General features: G+C 43.5%; 1 long non-coding RNA gene across 1 annotated transcript; it reads right to left on the reverse strand.

The window, feature by feature from the left end:
* Positions 1 to 4,097: 4,097 nt before the first annotated feature.
* On the reverse strand, positions 4,098 to 7,355 carry LOC125513475 (uncharacterized). The gene is made up of 4 exons (XR_007285978.2): positions 6,905 to 7,355; positions 5,420 to 5,554; positions 4,670 to 4,763; positions 4,098 to 4,563 (listed from the first exon to the last, which is right to left on the reverse strand). It is a non-coding gene; the product is annotated as an uncharacterized LOC125513475 (long non-coding RNA).
* Between the last annotated feature and the right edge of the window lie 13,139 nt (positions 7,356 to 20,494).

The following is a 20,494-nucleotide window of genomic DNA, read 5'->3' on the forward strand; positions in this document are numbered from 1 at the left end:
ATGGCAAGTTGGAATAACTCATCATGCTGCGCACCATATCCATAAGTGTACGGTTGCGCCTTTCAGCTACTCCATTTTGTTGAGGCTCGCCCGACATTGAATATTGGGCTATTATGCCAGTCTCCTGCAAGAACTTTGCAAAAGGTCCAGGGACTTGGCCATATGGAGTGTGCCGACCGTAGTACTCTCCCCCACGGTCGGACCTTACTATCTTTATTCTTTTATTATGCTGATTTTCAACCTTAGCTTTGAATATTTTAAATTTATCCAACGCTTTAGATCTTTCTTTGATTGGATAAATATAACCATAGAGAGAGTAATCATCTGTGAATGTTATGGACGAGTCATATCCATCCACACTTTTCACCGGAAATGGTCCACAAATGTCAGTGTGGATGATTTCTAGTGTGCTTGTGCTATGGATTGCACATTTTTTTTATTTGTTTTATATACTTTCCTTTAATGCAATCTACGCATTGTTCTAAGTCTGAGAATTCTAACGGAGGAAGAATTTCACTTTTGACTAATCTTTCTATTCCCCCCTTCGAAATATGGCCCAAGCGACAGTGCCATAATTTCGATGAGTCGAATGTTCTCTTTCTTTTCTTTTGTTCTTTATTCGACGCGGAAACATGTTCATTCACATTGCATACAGAATGCACTTTTTCACGAAGTGATAACAAATAAAGCTCACCGTGTAGTAAAGCATTACCCACATAAGCATTATTATACCATATGGCACACTTGCCATGTCCAAAATAACACTCATAATTTTCTTTGTCCAAACATGAAACGCTAATTAAGTTTCTATTACATGAAAGAACATAAAGAACATCTCTAAGTAGAAGCTTGAATCCATCAGCTAACTCCAAGGAGATGTCGCCGACAGCTTCAACTTTCGCTTGAATTCCATTGGCTACTTCAATGCCTCTTTCTCTTCTTAGCATAGTCCAGGTCGAATGGAATCCCTGTAAACAATTTGCAACATGAACAGTTGCCCCTGAGTCAATCCACCAAGTAGATTTTGAAAATTGTGTGTGCAAGAATTCATTAACTAAGGAAACAATGTTGTTACCTTGCTTTGCCATTAAGGACTTCAGCCAAACAGGGCAGTCTTTCTTGTAATGCCCGGTCTGCTTATAGTGGAGACAAGTGTCTTTGTCCACTAGGAAAGACTGTTGCTGACGCTGATGCTGATAGGGAGCTTTTCCTTGTGGCTTTGAAGGAGAACTTTTGTTGTTTTGATTGTAGTTCTTTTTCTTGTGATCCTTCACATAGTTAAGTGTACCACCATGTGAGGCTTTTAGTCTGTCCTCTTCTTGGACACACATCGCTATTGTCTTTTCAATGTCCCATGTTCCAGGTGACATATTGTAGTTCACAACAAAAGTTTCAAACTTCTTTGGCAGCGAAGCTATGACCAGGTGGACCGGGAGCTTTGGTTTGATCTCCAAATCCTCATCCATGGGCTTTAACTTTGCTGCCATATTGCTCATCCTGAGGATGTACTCTCTTATTCCACCACATGTGTAGTGTTCTGTCACCAGTTGTTTTAACACCTGGGTGACATATATCTTTGAAGAGCCAGTGAACTGGCTCTTTATTTTTGTAAGCAACTCCCCTGCGGAAGTGCACTCTGCAATGGAGCCCACAATGGTGCTCTCAATTGTATTCTTTATAAAGGCCATGCACTTTTTGTTTGCATTGACCCACTTTTGGTTTTCTATGATGTAGGACATCTCCAAAGGAGCACAATCCCCCCTCTTTTTAGCCCATGCAGCATCATCATCAGTGGTCTCTCTTACTGGCTCTGTAGGTATGACCAGTTGTGGTTCATCCAGAACCCAGTCCAGATCAGCACAGACAAATGCCAGTTCAACTTTCTTCCTCCACTCAGTGTGATTGTCACCTCTGAGTGTCGGAACTTCTTTTAGGCAACTCATCAAGTGAAAGCCTCCTGAAATCAAAATTTAAGTGACATCAATATAACAATCATATGCATTAATCTAATGTTGGTCAAATTAAACATATAATTGTCTATGCAATTAAATCTATATTACCGTTGGGCAAAAATTAGAAATAAATGCACCTTTAAATTTCAATAATAAAACATAATCATGTTATTAATAACGTTGGCCATAAACATACCATAATCATATTCATTCTAATAATCACTTTAACATGCTCTTAAAAACATAATTCTATTTAAACTTTTATTTTCTTTGTAAAAGAGCACTATTAATTATTTACGCAACGGAAAAACATGAATAAAAAATTCATGAACTTTTTACATTTTACAGAAACTTTTCTTTGACTAAATAAAAAATCATGAACTTTTTTATTTTCTTTATAAAAATTCATGAACATTTCTTTTCTGAGAATTTCCTATTTTCATTTTCAGAAACTTTTACTGTATACTTTTCTATTTTCTAAACAAAAAAATTCGTTGGAAAAAGTTGCATAGAAAAACTATGTGAAATTTGCCCCAAACAATAGGCAAAAAACAGAAAACGTCGGCTCAGTCGCTCTGCTTTTCGGCCCAGCCAGCGGGTGCAGCCTCCCTTTCGGCCCAGCTGCCTGCCAGCGGCCCAGCGCGCACGCGAGCCGGCCATAGCCCAGCCGCTCACTCATAATCGGCCCAGCGGCCCAAAAACCAGCGCTAGGGTTTGCTGGTGGCCGTCGGATTCAATCCGACGGTCCAGCGCGAGATCCGCTCGATCAAAACAGGTCGCAGGCCATCGGGAGGAAAACCCTAGGACTCATCCCCCCCCCCCCCCCGCGCCGCTCGCTGCTTATGTCTCTCTGCGGCGGCGGGTCTATGCCAGTGCTCTGGTCGCGCCGACAGCGAGCCGGCGACGGCGTCAGACGCCACCGCCCGACGGCTCTTTCCCTTCCCCTTCTGTTCCTGTCCACATCTTGGGGCATGGCGAGGGAGAGAGGGACGCAGCTGCGCCCTCCTCTGTTCCCCATCTCGCCCATGGTTCTCTCTAGCTGCCGGCCAGCCGCCGACGGCGAGGCTCCTCGGCTTAACAAGGGTCCTCCTTTCCTTTCCCCTTCTCTGTTTCCTCCCTCCCTCTATCCACCGAAACCAGTGAGAGAGAGAGAGGGATCAGAGGCGCCAACAGAGCCCTGCTCTGCTCCTTTGTGCGATACAGCGGCGCCTCCCCTGTCCCCCTTGCCGGTGCGCGCGAGCTCCCGAAGGAGAGCGTGTCGTCGTCAAGCGGTTCGGTGGTGGTGCCCTTTGCCCCTTGCGGGGTAGTGTTCTTCGTCCCGGATCCTCGGCGTGCCGATGCGATTCGGGATCAAGAGGAACGGCGCGGCCGGAGCGGCGGTGCAACTTTTCTTTTGAGATTTCTTTGCCCTCTTTTTGCTGTTAGGGTTCTTTGGGGAGGGGAACTTTTTTTCTTTGTGATCTATATCAACTGAAAAATCCTATACCCAACTTGTCTGATACCATTGATAGATCACTGGATCGGTTAGGGTTAGGAATTTTCCGATAGACCTACCTTCTGCTGGTGCAGACGAACTCGATCCAGCGCCGGCCATGGTGAAGTAGGGGCCGGTGATGGCAGAGAGATGGCGACGGTGATGGAGCTTCCCGTGAGCGCCGCGCTAACCCTACATCGGAAGGGATTGTCGGTAGGGCTTGTGGCAGCGATTAACCTCGTAAGTTGTGCCCTGGCCCCCACCTCTGTTTATATAGCGCGGGTCACAAGGGCCCACCAACCATGGTTTGGTTGGGCGCCCCCGATCAGGGCGCGAGTCAAGGGCCCGTTTGACCCGTTGGGTTCGAACGGGATAGAGATCAACCTAACACCCTTCACTTTCCTTCTCCCCACCTCACAATACAGAGTTAGATCTGTGCAGATCATAGGCAAAAGATCAAGATGACCTTCCAAGGCAGCGAAGGTCTCAACCAAAATAATTGTTAGTGAACGACTAGTAAGTATGCACGTGCAACGCACGTCTCGACTAATATTATAATCATATATGACAATTGTAAAAATATTTTCTTCATTCACAACTATAATATGTGTTTGAATATTTTAACATAGACTACATACTGATTGCAATAAGTGAACAAACACACTAAAACATGTCTATATACATCCGATTAACAATACATAGTTCAAAAACCAGTATGTAGACAAAGAGGAAACAAAATAAACAGAAGAGGAATTGAACTTTGTACATGCCTTTATCCTTTTCTTCTCGTATCTATGAAGTTCACATGCAGTTCTCCTCCATGGTTTAAAAAACCCGAAGAGAAATGACTAAATAACTCATTAAAGCCCGGAACTCGTCCAACATGATCTTCTCAGAGGACATAAAAGAATGACTATAATATCCAACTCATTGTTGGCGACGGTCTTAAATGTAATTAGTATAGCAGTGCCAATCTCATGTCATGTCTCATGAGGAACTTCTTCATCCTTGCTTGAAGAATAGATCGTCGAGTGAGGTGTCATACTCGGTCCTCCTGAAGCTCTCTTTGCCTAATCTTAGTCTTGCCAGCCCGTGCTTCGCGGTGTCCAAACAAGAGGCAACTTCTTTTGGAATTTTCTAGGTGCCCCGTAATGTACACACACACAAAATATGTGAGGACCCCAGTTAGAAAACCGTGGAAAAACAATAAGATCAAGTGAGGAAATAGTGAAAACTTACATACCATCATTTGCACTTCGGTCTTAGTCCTAGTGAAGCGGTGTATGAAGGATGGCCATGTGACACATGGCAGAGCGGCAATAGGTTGCACAATTTAGCTATGGCATAATAACAATTAGTTAATTGAACTGTGTATGACAAAATACAAGACAAAATGAGAAAAAGACACAACAAATATGTCCCAAAAAAGGACCAGCTACTCTGCGAACCAATTTTCGAAAATAATTGACAACTTTGAAACTTTCAGCTAGAATACCGATTAATGGAGCTAGAATACCGACTAATGGACAGATTATAGCAACACAAAAAATGAAATAAAAGTTCTAGGATAGGTGAAGCGCTGCAAGCATGTATGTAGCTCTGAGCATAAAACTCAGTCACAAATTCCTACGTGTATCAATCTAGTTTGGAACACCCTACTCTGAATTTCCTTCAGAGCAAGAGCACCGCTATGTTTTCGCAAAAATCTTCTCAAGCTAAAATCTGCCCCTCAGAAAGCGGCAAGTAGCCAGTGGAAACACATATCATAGCTGATCAAGAAACAGGTCATTGTGTCTACCAATACATTCAATCATCAGTCGAATTGACAAATTGGCAATACAAAGAATGCCAAGATTGATAAATGAATAGTCATTTCTCTTAGTTCCTTTCAGGCTCATCTTGTTTGCAAATGAGCAGTTCATCAACATCAGTAGTACCAAACCCATATCCATCTCACCGTCCTTGTGCACGAACAGGGAGCATGCCAACTTACCAAAGGACAAGGATGCAGGTCAAGGAGAGGTGCTAGTTGATGCTGATGGAAATGGGCTTGATCTCCTTCAGTGCAGTGGATGAGATGGCAGTGACAATCTGTTCACGTGCATCATTCCATATTTCTCACCAATGCCTACAATTTATGGAATAAGATCATATCATGAAAAAACAAATAGACTGAAGAAAGAATATAGTAAGGACAATTTTTTTAGGGAATATGACTAAAAACACTGATTGACAAAAAGAAAAAAAAAACAAGAGGATCTGAAGACTGATATATAACTAAAATCTCAGGATTAAAAGACTGAAGAATGATGCATTTGTTGCCGTAACAATTTTACATTCAGTTAAAGAAGTGTGCTGATATCTAGATACAACAGATGGATACCCTGTCCTGCATCATGCGTTCATGCATGTCGATCTGTAGCGATGGCATCGTTGCCATGATCGCCCCTTCCATAGATCCAACTTGTCATAGCCGGATTCATGCAGATCGAGGTCACAGTCACCGGATCCGTGCAGATCAAGGTCGTGTTCACCAAATCCGTGCACATCCAACTTCCAGATACCTACTGACAATGGTATAAATTCTTGTCCTTTTCTGACTGTTTTTCTGGAGCACAACATTTAGTTTTATCCTTGTTATCAAATCCGTGCACATCCAACTTCCAGATACCTACTGACAATGGACTTCCCTGCTGTCCTTTGGTTTGGAGGAATTTTGTAAGATTTTCATAGGATAGGATTTCTATAGGAAAAATTCCTTCAGAGCTCTTTGGTTTGTAGGAATGAAATCATATTCCTGTGGAGGAATTCTTCCTATCCTTCACATTTCATAGGAAAATAAACATTAGCCTAGACTCAATGGAAAAAATCCTATGGCGTGAATCAAAGGGCATCTCCTTTTCTATTCCTATGCATAGGATTTGAGATGCATGTCATCTCATTTCCTATGACTTTCCTATTTCTATGATTTTCCAATCCTATGAACCAAAGGAGGCCTAAAGCGTAAACATGCATTTCCTTACCTGCCCTGCTCTTGGCCATCTACGAACTGCGTGCTTGTAAGGGATCGAGGCCGCCCACCCCACCTGAACAACCCATGGTTGCTGTTGATTTAGGTGATTTCCCAACATAATTTTTTGTTTGTCTAGGGCTCTAGGCCGTAACTTTTTGGTTGATTCATTCAACTTTATAGCTGCATAGAATCGATGAACTCAGGGCACTAACAGATTTCTCCTCGATTGGAATGTTCAGACCATCAAAATAGAGAATGAAAAGCTTTGTGAGCATAAACACAAACACTTGGTGGTCAGGGTTTTTTCGGATTATCCTATTTATGCGATCTGAGGCATGAATCAACAAAAATAATGTGTATGCGCCAACGCAAGGACCCCAGCTCATTCCACGGTATGGTATAGTGGGCGAGATAATTTATTAATCTTCTCTCTGCTTCAAGGAAGAGACGAATGAAACTACTGACCTTTCTCTGGCCAGCGGGCAGAGGGCATGGGATGGTGTTGTGCATGTCTAGCGGCGGGAGGAAGGAGGAGCTGGCATCAGGGAGCACGACGACAGCAGGGAAGTCCATGCTGCGGCACGCCGGAAGCCGGAGGAACGCGCCGCCTACACGCACGCGCCCTCCACCCCAGAGCCGCCATGGCACCGTCACGCCCCCCGTGCCACAAGGGCCGGCTCCCTCAGCTTCGCCGCCGCGTCCTGGCCGCCTATTGTGTTCGGCGCTGCCGCCGATGGTCGAGGGACCCCGCCGCCGACGACGAAGGCCGAGCCCGCTGCGTCCCGCGCCACCGCCGCTACTCGATAGAGGAGAGGGACCACGCCGCCCGTCGGCGTAGGCCAAGCCCGCTGCACCCCGCTCCACTGCCGCTGCTCGAGGAAGGAAGGTCGTGCGCCGCTGGGGGTGTTTGTTTCATTTAGTCCCAAATGACTAGTTTAGTCCTAAAAAATCCCTTTCGTTTGGTAAAAAAGTCTTTAAGAGAGGAACTTTTTCTAGTCCCTACACAAAAAAAAGTCTCTGGAAACAAACACCCCCTTATTTTAGCGAGCTACGGCGGCGATAGGTGCGAGAAGGCAGGGCTAGAAAGATTTAATCACGGAGAAGTTAGCGATTAGAATTGCGTGATTGTAGGGACGTCGGACGCGTATGTGGAATATTTCTATGCAGGTGAAGCACGGTCAGTCAATGGAAATTGCTACGCGCACACGGTAAAGGTATTAGATCAACTATGGCTGTTAGATTCAGATTTGTGTGACTAATCGTGCGGTGGGGAATGGATCGTCCGGTGTGCTGGGCTAATTACGGGGTGTATTTAAGAAATTTCTTGTTGGATTGTCTAATAGTAAGTCGCAGTTTGAGGCGGGTTGTCCACCATTGTAGTTTGCAAATTTGAGCCGTCAAATGTCCGGGACGCTTCCATGGACACTGATTGGACATGCCTCAAATTTTATCATTAATTTGCAACCACATTACCCTATTTTCAAAACATCTATTACATGCAGGGCCATGCACGACAATCTTCCTGTTCGATTTGGGCCCATTGGGCTGTCAAAACACACTAAAAATTGCTTACTGTAGTAGGGCTATCAACGTACGTATGAACGAGACGAACTTGACACTTAATAAACAATCACCAATTTATGAAATACAGTCTACTATCAAGTTATCTCACTCACGCAACAAGAATTGATAGACATACACAACAACAGAGAAGTTTGCCGCCATGCACCAGCGCGACTATTTAAGCCAGTCGGTGTCCGCCTCGCGTGGCAATGTGGGACTAAAATTTGGGTGCACCAATGAGAGAGGATGAAGTTTATGTCGCTGCAGATGGGATCGCTATGACCTGCAGCGGGGTCGGCGGACGCTCCCGGGCACCGCCATATCTATCCCATAGTTGGGCTAGATATGAGGGGTGCCGGTCAGCTCGAACGTTTGAGGCGGGTTTGGAGTACCCGGCTGTAGATGCTCTGAGCACCTCCGAGAGACTAAGCTGACATATCAACTTAAGATTTTATGAAGTCACCGTAGGTGCCTCGTAGTCGACGAAAACGTCTCTTCTCACTGAACACGCATCGTCGAGAGTCCTGAAATTAATGCGAACACCAGTGCTTGAACCCCGGTGGGCTAGGGATACCACTATCCACATAATCATTCAACCACAGATTGGTTCATACAAGGGATTAAACATAATAGAACCAATACTCCCTCTGATCCATATCAATTGACGAACACTTACTAGAACTTTGTACTAAAGTTGTACTAAATATGCGTCAATTAATTTGAATATTCCAATCGACCGACCCGGGTCCAATGGAATTTCAACCGACTCTTACAAGCTTAAGATCTAATATAACCATTTTGCGGGGTTGTAGTTGAAATTTATAGTCGACATGTAGTCTAGAGATGCGAACCAATCTGTGGTTGGGATGGTTAGATGGACAGTGATATTTTCATCCTATCAGGGTTCAAATCATGGTGCTCGCATTTATCCTGGATTTATTTCAGGATTTCGGACAATATGCTTCCGCTCTTCCAGCGGAAGAAGATGTTCTCGTCGATTACGAGGCGCCTACAATGACTTTGTAAAATCTCAAGATGATATGCCGACTCAGTCTCTCAGAGATGCTCGTATGGATAGATGTGCGATGTGCGTTCATAAGGATGAGTGTATGCATGTTTACATGAGCGCTTGTGTTTGTACTGTGTTTAAAAAAAGACATGTAGTCTGGAGATGTAAAGTTGACTTAGCATTGAATCCAAAACATATGTTGTTTCGGGCCAAGGGGAATTTCAACCGGCTTTTGCAAGCTCACGATTTAGGTGGTGTTTGGTTCTCTAGTCCTAGAACTTTTTCTAGACCCAACTAAAAAGTCTCTAGTCCCTAAAAAGTCCTTTCCTGTTTGTTTCTAGAGACTAAAAAGTCCCTAGTCCCTTCCTAGAGGTTATTAAATGACCATGTTACCCCTAGTATATAGAAAAATAACAATCAAATAACATCATGGAGTGGCTGGCCAATGGGTGCATGGAGGGGCATTGTTGGAAAAGTCCCAAAAAGTCTCAAAAAGACTCTCCTTGAGAGTCTTCTTCATTTAGTCTCAAATGCCTAGTTTAGTCCCTAAAAAGTCTCCCCCATTTGGTAAAAAAGTCTGTAAGGAAAATTTTTTCTAGTCCCTACACAAAAAAGTCCGTGGAAACAAACACCCTCTTAACGAAATGGTATTGGGGTTGTTTTTAGAGGAAAAGGGCTCACGCCCTGGCTCCATTCTCACATAATGAAACCAAAGCATTCCTTCTGTTTTAAAATAGATGACTCAATTTTGTACTAATTTTATACTAAAATTAATATAAAGTTGAGTCATCTATTTTGTAACGGAGGAAGTAGTTTACAACAGATGCATGGCGTTAGGTAAACAAACAGAACCTTTGCAAGCTATTCCCTTCATAAAAAAATATAAAAACGTTTAGATCACAACACAAACATGAACTAAACCTCAGTTGTTGCTGCGAGCGCCCAACAGATTCACCTCCATAGATGAAGCCGAGGGAGGGCACTTGGCCCGGGCTGGTGTCATCACCGGCCAAGCAACTTGAGGATCGCCAGGTAACTGCTCTAGCTAGCTAGACATCCACACACCCAAAGCAAACGATCATTGCTTACCCTAGAGAGCAGCGCCCCCACTGAGGCGATGCATCTCAAGATTACCTGCTGCTGCTGGTCATGGAGCTGCGGGTGAAACTTACACTCGGCATGTAGTGGAGAGATGAGTAAATAAAGGTGGAACAATGATACTTTTCACTTTGGCCTTGAACAATGGTCCGTATGTATAGAAATTGCTTGACTGCTTGGGTGGTGCAGTTTGCCCGTCATCTCAAGTACTAGTACACCGCAACGGGGTCGTCTACGACTCCTTTGCCTCATTTGTCTTCTGTTTTACTAAAGTGGGGAGACGCGTACCGCGTGCACGCTGGGCAGCCACTGCCACCACGCATTCCTGGTCTTCTGTTTTACTAAAGTAGGCAGTATCCGTTTTGGGCATGCTGACTACTTGAGGAACCCCACAGCCCCTTACGTGTCGACCTCCCTGTGGTGTGGTGCAGAGACCGGGGCTAACGCAAAAAATAAATCTGCATTTTTTGGAAGAAAAAAATTTATTGGACGGGGGTTGGCTTGAGGCCGCGGGCTTGCATGGAGAACGTGGTCGCCTTCACGCCCGGCTACGCCTGTCGTCTCCTTGGGCTCACGTGCTCGACCATCGCCACCAGTCGGCTCCATCGGGGTCACGATGGAGAGGAAATAAGCTTTAATTTTTTTTCGAACAAATAAGCTTTAATGTTTTCAAGGCAATAATATCATTTCTATCATGTTGTGCACATATGATTATTATCAATTTATCATAAAAGTCGTCCGGTATAACTGAAAAAGAATGTTTGGAAAGCCCCATATTTTATGTTTTTTTTTTGTTTTGAAAATCATAAGGAAATATCACTCCGCCCGAAAATATTTATAGGAGAAATGCATAAAAATGGATGTGTGTAGAACTAAAATACATCTAGATACAACCATTTATCCGACAAGTATTTCCGGACGGAAGGAGTATTTTTTATCTACAATTATAAAAAATGCATCGGCTGCTAGATGTTTAACTTGTCTATTAGTTGATCTGTTAGAGTGCAATCATGATTACATATTGGTAGTGACCTATATATCTATATTCTTGTTCATTTGCATAAATTATGATATGATCATATGCAACGGCCTGAGATCGGGTGCCGCCTCCCTTTCTCCGAACCCTCCCTATCTTCGAACCCTAGCTGTCTCGACCATCCTCTCTCTCCCTTCCTAGTCTCGTCGCTGCTGGAGGGTCCCCTTGGCAAAGCCCAGGCCGGACCCAAGGAAGGTGGCGGCGGGTCACCTGTTTTCCCCCGTCGCGGTGCGATGATGCGCGAGTGTGCGGCGTGTGTGGGGTGGGCGTGCGGTGCGACGGTGGCAAGGTCAGGCTCACAGCGCTGGTGTGGCCTGGAAGTCGGCTCCCGCCCGTTGGTCTGGATCTGACGGACTTCTCCGCTGATCTGTGGCCTTGGGTGTGGGCAGCCAAGGAGGGGATCGATCGGTGGTCGTTGACCTGCGGATCTGGTGGCGGCCTGCTTGTCAGCGCGACGGGAGGCCAAACAGACTGACCAGGGTACGATGCAGTGGCAGATCTAGCGAGATATTACTGAGGGGGCAAATAGCCAAATATAACTCTCTGGAGAGGCCAAATACTATATTTATCTTAGTTTATGTCATCCTAAACAGTGTTTCTTCACAAAATATTCATGGGCTGGGGGGGGGGGCATGGCACCTGCAGCACAACACATAGCTCCGCCGGTGGTACGATGCACGTGGGATTCGGGCCCTGGTTCCCGGATCTGACGGTCATGGTGGCGGTTAACATTCTTGCGATGATACTGGCTAGCGCGGCAGTGGGTTGTAACGTCCAGATGCAATCCTAGTCCCAACAAAGACTTTGCTATCTTCACGGGGGCTACAAGCACATTTGTCACAATCATATTGGGCGCCAACTGTCGTGGTTTTGTCACAGTGGATGTCCTCGTGAAAGGACTTAGTCATGAGGCCATCGCTACTAAGTGATTGCTTGAACGGGGTTGATCGGAATCGAGAGGCGAGGGTTTACCCAGGTTCGGCCCCTCACAGTGGAGGTAAACGTGTAACATCCCAAATTTTCAATTTGGAATGTTATACATTAGATCATCATTGCATACCATATTTTATTTTGCATTTTGGTTGATCCTAGAAATTCTACGCAACTCAATGACCCACGGAGAGAGTTGGGGATTTCGTTATTTTCATATTTGAGTTTTCTCAAATTTTGAGAATAGAATCATTTGATTTTATTTATTTTATCATCAATTATTTCTATTACAAAAATATGAGAGAGTGAATAAAACGACTTTCCCAAAATAAAGAAATATTGAGGATTTAATAATAAAATCAAATAATATTTTATTTCGGAGTTTTTCGGTGTTTTATTTGAATTTAGGAAAAATGTGCGTTTTTCAAAATTGCATTTAGGTCCCAAATAAATGTTCACCTTGTGCGGCTTGATTTTAGAAGCCCGCGAAAATTTATTTCAGAATTTTTGGAGTCCGTTTAGTATTTCTTTTTATTTTTCTTCTGCGCATAATTATTAAAAAAAACGCGCACCGACCTAGGGCCGTGTCCGACTAGGACTCCCGGCCCGTTAGGCTATTTAAGCCGGGGGGGAGGCCCAGCCAGAGCTAACCCTAGCCCGAGCCGCCCCCAGCCCCCAGCCCCCAGCCGCTGCCGCCGCCGCCTCGCCGCCGCACGCTCGCCGAGGTTCGTCGCCGCCTCGAAATCCGTGCCGTTTTTTTAATTTTTTTTCGAAAAACCGTTCGGTTTTTCCGTCGGTTTTTTTAATTCGTTTTTTTAAATAGATCGGTTTTCCGTTTTATTTAATTTAGCGAGCATTCGTCGTTTTTTTCTTTTTCTCGGATTAAATCCGCGATTTTTCTGATCGCGATTCGTGATCCGATTTTTGTTTTAGTATAACTTTTCGCTCGTTTATCGGAATCAGGCGATTCAAGCGCCTAGAGTTTCGTCTCGAAACTCTCTATCCGTTTAACCAACTTAAACAAGTTTTTGCCACTGTAAAATTTGCCCTAGATCCAGATTAGTAGAACAAAGTTGTTTTCTTTTACCGTTTGACTTTCGTTGCTTCGTTCGATTTGATTCTTTTTGCCAACCGGAGTTCTTAAGTTGAACCTTCTGGTTAGATATCTTATTTGAGTTTTACCTGTGCATTAGATGAGTACTTATTGTATGCTTGTTTGTTTGTCTGCGATAGAATACCCGGAGTGCGCCGCTTGTTACTTCGAATCGCTAGGTTTCCCGGATCATCAGCAAGGCAAGTAACATTTTGATCATACCTTTTCTACTACCCAGTTTTATTGCATTAGATCAATTCTCACACATTGCATGGTTAGGATCTAATTAAATTGTGGGATGGGAAGTAGATGAGGTAGTACCTATTACCTGTTTATTATCAAACCTTTGGGAGTTACTTCTACGTTTGCTTATTATGCCATGCTATGCTAGTAGACGTGGATTGGGTGAGTGATATCCATGACTGATGTGAGTTTTGTTAATTAATGGTTTATCTAAGGTGGCAACTTAAACACACATCTGGGTGGATTGAGACACCTGGGTATTCCAGGACTTGCCTGTTTTCTTTTGGACCGCCACCCAAGCTCAAAGGGATCATGAGACTATTCATACTAGAAACTTCCGTGTGCAGCCACAAGCTATTATGGGCTCTAGCATAGTTGACTAAGTCGTGCGAACTCTTACAGTGGTAGACTAGCAGATGTGGGGGATGTAGGTGGTACGGTCTACCCGATCGTAAGGTGCTAGCGCTTCTGAAAGACTATGTCTCGGTCATCCGTCTTCTCAAACACCCTGTAGTGCGAGAAACCCAACGGAGGCGATCGAGTCTTGTGGGGTAAAGTGCGCAAACCTCTGCAGAGTGTAATAAACTAATCATGGTTAGCCGTGTCCCTGATTATGGACATCTTGAGTATCTAGTACCTGGATTATCATGTGAATCTCAACATGTTACTCTGAATTAATTTTGATGGGTTATGTTTAATGATGATGCTTAATTGGGATTGAGAATGCTGTCAACCATTCTCAATGTTTAACAACTACCATGATAGTTAAATAAAATTTCTTTGTAGTAGGGAAAAATTGGCTTTATGCAAAACTGTAACCATAGAGCTTTCCACCAGCCAAATATGCATATAGTATAGCTGTTTCATTCCATTACTCTCTATGTGTTACATTGCCAGCATATTCCATGTGCTGACCCGTTTCGGGCTGCAACATTAATGTTGTAGACTTTTCAGACGATGATTAAGGAGTTTTAGGTCGTGGTTCTATACTCAGTGATGCCGCTGGAGTTGATGGACTCACTTATCTTCCAAGCCTTCCGCTGTTATCGTTATTAGATGGCCTTAAGCCATATTTATTGTAATAAGTTCTCTTTTGAGACACTCGATGTAATAAGTGTGTGATTGCTACTCTGCTATAAATCCTCCGAGTACTGTGTGGTGTCAGCATTACTGATCCAGGGATGACACCGAAGCACAGAGATCAGACTGTTTGAGGTCTGGTCGCTACAAAAAGCCTACTCCTGCTTGACTGTTATTGATGATGATGATCTCGATTACAAGGGTGCGACTTAGCTAACATAGTACTCGAGAGCTTGTGACTTAATCCCCTCTGCCTCAGGGGCTCCCCTTTATATATAGGTTGAGGCCCGGGGATTACAACAGAGTCCGGGCCGTATTACAACCCGTGTCTAATATGTTTCCTACTTGTCTTGCTTCCTAAGTAAGGAAGCTTCCTTCGGAGACTTATACTTCTGGGCCACGAGCCGCCACCTTCAAGTACTGGGCTGTGAGTCGGTGCACTCTATGAGCTGCCCTGCAGGCCTTGAGGTCTTGAACGTCACAACCCATCTTGAGTCTTGCTCATCAGCCGCCATTGGATAACCCAGACCAACTAGGTGAGTCATACTGTGGGGTTATATCCCCAACAGGTAGGGTCATAAGTTGGTAAACAGGATGGACATCACAACAAATACAACTATAAAAGAGATGAATAAGAGTCACAATAGGGCAAATATATGCCAATACATAAATATTTCATCAATTAGAGGTCAACACCACCCAAAATTGCACCATTCATGGCAGCGAAAGAATCACAGATCTCAGTACGGTCAAGAACTAAGTTTGCTAAGAGGCAAGAGAAATAAGCAAAACATCCACCCTACAGTCCCAGAATGGCAACCAAAATCCCAAACTAGTGGTCGTCATGATCGTAATCGAAAGTCACGTAGCACTTGTTGCGCTCATCATAGTGGAACCGATAGTTGAGGGCATCATCTAAACCTGCACCTGTCTCATGGTCACCGGCATATAGAGTTGTTGTGGTATTTGTGAGCCTTTTGGACTCAGCAAGTACATTACCAAAGGTACTAAGACTAACAACACTTTTGGGTATGATGTGGTTAAGTGGAGAGGTTGCAGCAGACAGCTAAGCAATGTAAACCAATTATTCCTACGTATACTAGAATAAGATGAGATCAACCTACACAAAAGGGGCCGCAAACTAGTTGATCAAGAAGTGATCTGAAACACCTGCCAATGAATCATCCATAATCTCACTGTGTTCTCTTCTTGTTTGTATACCCACAAGAAGAGACATTCATGGTAAGCACATATTTGAGAAAGTTTTTATATTAGTTGAAGTTGCACACGTCTCGCATTATGAATTTCAAAGTCGTTTGTAACCATGTACACGGCTTTCCGGAAGATTTAACCTGCAGAGATGCTCTCAACTTCCCATTACAAGTTCCATATGCATACCCTATTCCTCCAAGTTCAGGGCCTATGAGAACCAACATGTAAATATGATACATTCTTGGAGTTCAGAAATAACAAGTTCCTCTAGCTAAAGTCAAACTAATCCGGAATACCTCCTGATGCATCGACATCCGGATCAGAGCTGAACGTGTATCTAGACCTGGTCCCAGCCGGATGGGAAAGGCTATGATTAACCAAACCGGGTTTCCATGGTGATCCCTCATGCTGCCCATTATGGACCAACACTTTTCTCGGGCGCTAGCCCAAGTTGTTTATTAAGATAACTTGGGTTGACCACTCCCTATGCAAGTTTTATGTTAGCAATATTTAGTACCAATGTTGGGTCCTCTGGAAGATTAAGAGATTCAAGGGGAGCCCCATAGCCCCCCCACCCCCGCGCACACACGGTAGGATGCGCTCATGAAGGAACATAATAGCTAGAACAGTCGAAATTAGGGTTGGCCAAAGTGGAACAAAACACTAGGCAAAGGCATGAGCCTTCCACCCTTAGTCAAGTGTATAGTCAAATATAAAAAAATTAAGCATAATAATAATTGTGATATCCCAATGCTATGCATGTTGACGCATGGAAACACCTGCGCCTACAACTAGCAAAGCTCTAAGAAGGGTTGAGCAAGCGATAAAATAGCCAATCAAATGTTTGCTAAGTAGTGAAGGTTAAAGGCTATATCATTGTAGTTGGGAGGCTTGAAACAATATGGTAGGTAGTGGGACCAAACGATAGCATCAAAACATCTAGCAAGTAAAGATAGTAATAGTATCCAAGGTAATTATCATCCTTGCGTGTTGAATCCTCTAGTTGGTGGTAAGCCTGCCCTTCGGAGAGATCGTCACATGGTTCTTCGAACTCCGTAACGTTGTCGGACTATCGATAAGAACCAAACTGAAAAGAAGCAAATGATACAGTAAACATAAACAAGGCATGGCATAATGCACAATCAATAAGTGGCATAGCATGTTAAAGATGCATTTGAATTAAATTACGTAGCATGTTTAATTGGAGTTTGATCCAAGTGAAAACTCCAAGTGCAATTATTTTAATTTAAGCGGTTTACCAAAAAATATTAGAATATGGTTCGATTAATGCATGAACATATCAACTCACATTCTATACATTTTCCTAGCAAGAATGCAAATAAAATAACATATTAAACAGAGTTGTGAAGCACTAGTTATGAGTGGAACAAGATTCAGAAGGGGTTTAGTGCAACCAGGACGGAAAAGGATGAAATGATCGATATGGTTGACTAGAGGGGGGGGGGAGGGTGAATAGGCAACTACCAATTTTTAGCTTTTCTTTACCAAATTAAACTTTGCATCAAAGTAGGTTGTCTAGATGTGCAACTAGGTGAGCAACCTATATGATGCAATATCAACAAGCATACAAGCAAGCAAGGGTAGAAACACTAAAGAGCTTGCACAAGTAAAGGTAAGAGATAACCAAGAGTGGATCCGGTGGAGACGAGGATGTGTTACCGAAGTTCCTTCCTTTTGAGGGGAAGTACGTCTCCGTTGGAGCGGTGTGGAGGCACAATGCTCCCCAAGAAGCCACTAGGGCCACAGTATTCTCCTCACGCCCTCACACAATGCGAGATGCCGTGATTCCACTATTGGTGCCCTTGAAGGCGGCGACCAAACCTTTACAAACAAGGTTGGGGCAATATCCACAACTTAATCGGAGGCTCCCAACAAGACCACGAAGCTTCACCACAATGGAATATGGCTCCGAGGTGACCTCAACCGTCTAGGGTGCTCAAACACCCAAGAGTAACAAGATCCGCTAGGGATGAGTGGGGGAATCGAAAATCCCTTGGTGGAAGTGTAGATCGGAGCCTTCTCAACCACTCCCGAGCAAATCAACAAGTTTGATTGGCTAGGGAGATAGATCGGGCAAAATGAAGCTTGGAGTATTTAATGGAGCTTGAGCAATTGATAGAGGCAAAGGTGTCCCGATGTTTCGATGAGATGGTGGCTATCGTTTTCTGTGGGAGTCGACCTTGACGATCCGACTACGAACGTGCGAGACGTCGCGCCTTAGCAATCGCTAAACCAACTTCTGAGGGTTATTGACCATGCCGAAGCACGATCAACCTGACCACGAGGGTCTGTTTCCTGTGAGCAAACGAAGAACAAGCAAGAAACTGAGATTGCAATCTGGATATTGCGAATATAAGATGAAAGCTTTATTGATCAAGGTGGGGTTCTGTGACGTCTTGGTCTGGTCGTTGGACACAAACAAAGTACGTGAAGTTGCAGCTATGGCGAACTTTTAATCTAAACAAAACCCAAAGCCTAAACGATGCCCTAAGGGCTGTATATATGAAGGAGAGAGGGGGAATTTCGTGGCCCTTGGTGGAGGGGTCCGAAACCAACCCTAACTCTTGTTTCCCCACACATACGGACTCTAAAAACAACCTATACTTAAGTACTTCGAAAATACATGGGCCTGGCCCAATAATAAGGTGACGCAGCACCTAAAATAGCCTCTGGACGAAATTTATGAAGTGGCATCTTGTATATTTTGTCCCATGCTTCATGCACTCATTATGGTGGCTTCAGAGTCCTGGAATCATCACTTGTAACTCCGTTCTTGTTCCCCTTGCGCATGCCATCATCTCCATGCTTGAACTTGCTCCAAGGTTCATCTTTCTTGTCCAAGCTAGGCCCTTCATTTGTAAGCAAAACAAATGTATCCAATTTAGGCAGCATCATATTCTCATGAACATTAGAATCGTTACCAAGAAACGGAAGTACCTGATAATTCAATTGGCGTGCACGAGCTCTAGTAATCGGTCCAGTGTGTATAGCAGCAGGGGCTGTGGGTGTAACAATGGTATTGATGTCCTCATCATCCTCCCCTTCTTGAAATGAAGTCGTCCTCGATGAAAGTTCATCGTCCTCACCCAAATAAGGCTTCAAATCTGCAATGTTAAAAGTGGGACTAACCCCAAAATCTGCAGGCAGCTCAAGTTTATATGCATTATCATTTATTTTCTCTAACACCTTAAAAGGACCATCAGCACGTGGCATTAGCTTTGATTTGCGCAAATTAGGAAATCTATCCTTACGCAAATGTAACCAAACAAGATCTCCAGGTGCAAACACAACATGTTTTCTACCCTTATCTCTAGCAAGTTTATATTTAGCATTTATACGCTCAATGTTTTCCTTGGTTAACTCATGCATTTTTAAAATAAATTCAGCATGTTCTTTAGCATCAAAATTAACCTTCTCTGAAGATGGAAGAGGCAACAAATCAATAGGTGCACGAGGTAGGAAACCATACACAATTTCAAAAGGGCACATCTTAGTAGTAGAATGCAATGAACGATTATAAGCAAATTCAATATGAGGCAAGCATTCTTCCCACATTTTCTTGTTATTCTTCAAAACAGCCCTAAGCATAGTAGACAATGTTCTATTGACTACTTCAGTTTGTCCATCAGTTTGGGGGTGACAAGTAGTACTAAAAAGCAGCTTAGTCCCCAACTTAGCCCATAAACATCTCCAAAAGTGGCTAAGAAATTTAGTATCACGATCTGAAACAATAGTATTTGGCACACCATGTAAGCGAATAATTTCACGAAAGAACAAATCAGCAACATTAACAGCATCATCGCTTTTATGACATGGTATAAAGTGTGCCATTTTCGAGAACCTATCCACGACAACAAATATGCTATCCCTCCCCTTCTTTGTTCGAGGTAAACCTAAAACAAAGTCCATAGATATATCCTCCCAAGGAACACTAGGTACAGGCAAAGGCATATATAAACCATGAGGATTGAGTCATGACTTAGCTCTTTGACATGTAGTGCAATGAGCAACAAAACGCTCAACATCCCGTCTCATCTTTGGCCAAAAGAAATGTGTAGCAAGTATATCCTCCGTCTTGTTGAAGCCAAAGTGTCCCATTAATCCTCCTCCATGCGCCTCCTGCAACAACAAAAGACGAACGGAGCTAGCTGGAATGCATAGCTTGTTAGCACGAAACACAAATCCATCGTTAAGAACGAACTTGTTCCAAGTTCTCCCTTCCTTACAATTCTGCAATACATCTTTAAATTCAGCATCATGAACATATTGATCTTTGATGATCTCCAAACCAAATATTTTAAAGTCAAGTTGTGAAAGCATAGTATAACGACGAGACAAGGCATCAGCAATAACATTTTCTTTACCCTTCTTGTGTTTAATGACATAAGGGAAAGTCTCAATGAATTCAACCCATTTAGCATGTCTACGGTTCAGTTTTGCTTGACTTTTAATGTGTTTCAAAGATTCATGATCAGAATGTATAACAAATTCATTGGGCCATAAATAATGTTGCCATGTTTCTAGGGTCCGAACAAGAGCATATAATTCTTTATCATAAGTAGAATAGTTCAGACTAGGCCCACTCAATTTTTCAGAAAAGTATGCAACAGGTTTTCCATCTTGTAATAACACACCTCCTAATCCAATTCCACTAGCATCACATTCAAGATCAAAAGTCTTATTGAAATTAGGAAGTTGGAGTAAAGGAGCATGTGTCAACTTATCTTTCAATACCGTGAAGGCTTCTTCCTGTGCGGTACCCCAAACAAA

The sequence above is a fragment of the Triticum urartu genome, chromosome 1A (assembly GCF_056163025.1).
Source record: "Triticum urartu cultivar PI428250 chromosome 1A, HENAU_Tu73, whole genome shotgun sequence".
NCBI lineage: Eukaryota > Viridiplantae > Streptophyta > Magnoliopsida > Poales > Poaceae > Triticum > Triticum urartu.